Source organism: Nematolebias whitei, chromosome 19, assembly GCF_014905685.2.
Source record: "Nematolebias whitei isolate Nwh7 chromosome 19, NemWhi1, whole genome shotgun sequence".
Classification (NCBI taxonomy): domain Eukaryota; kingdom Metazoa; phylum Chordata; class Actinopteri; order Cyprinodontiformes; family Rivulidae; genus Nematolebias; species Nematolebias whitei.
In genome coordinates this window covers 39196791-39197722 of record NC_056516.1, presented here as the reverse complement: position 1 = coordinate 39197722, position 932 = coordinate 39196791, and positions in this window count along the sequence as shown.

Below are 932 nucleotides of genomic sequence, written 5' to 3'. Positions count from 1 at the left end.
ATTGAGTTAATTAGTTAGTTACTTATAATGATTGAGTTAATTAGTTACTAATGTGGATTCAGGTTAAACTACTCATTAATTCAGCTGATGCTGTGTCCACGCAGCTTTAGAGAAATTGAAATGACACTTTATTAACAACAGATAATTTATTAAATATGTTTTAAAGTGAAATGTTTTTAAGGCAGTAAATGATGATTTAATGTAAATGACAAAAAGCAGAGACTCAGGGTCCAAGAAGACAAGTAGCAGAGACCTGGGGCCCGACAATTCAGTTCAGTTTATTTATACAGCATCAAATCACAACAAAGTTGTCTCAGGGCACTGAACAGGAACATTCACATAAATAGAAAAAACAGTTCGTAAAGTTCTCTGTCTAAAGAAGCAGCAGAGACCCGGGTCCAACAAGACCAGGTGCCCATATCCAGCAGTCACTGTGCGAGAGGTGTGGGACACCTGGACAGGTCTTCAGTCCATCACAGGGACACCTGGACAGGTCTCCAGTCCATCAGGGACACCTGGGCAGTTCTTCAGTCCATCACAGGGACACCTGGACAGGTCTCCAGTCCATCAGGGACACCTGGACAGGTCTCCAGTCCATCACAGGGACACCTGGACAGGTCTTCAGTCCATCACAGAGACACCTAGGGACAATTTAGAGTTACCAATCAGCCAATCAGCATGTTTTTGGTCTGCGGGAGGAAACTGGAATACCTGGAGAAAAACCCACTCAGCACAGAGAGAACATGCAAACTCCACCCAGAAAGATCCTGGGCCAGGAATTGAACCGGCGAACTTCTCACTGAGAGGCGACAGTTCTACCAGCTGAGCCACTGTCCCGCCCTCTTCATAGGCGTGCACTGCCCTCCTCATAGGCGTGCACTGCCTTCTTCATAGACGTGCACTGCCCTCTTCATAGGCGTGCACTGCCCTCT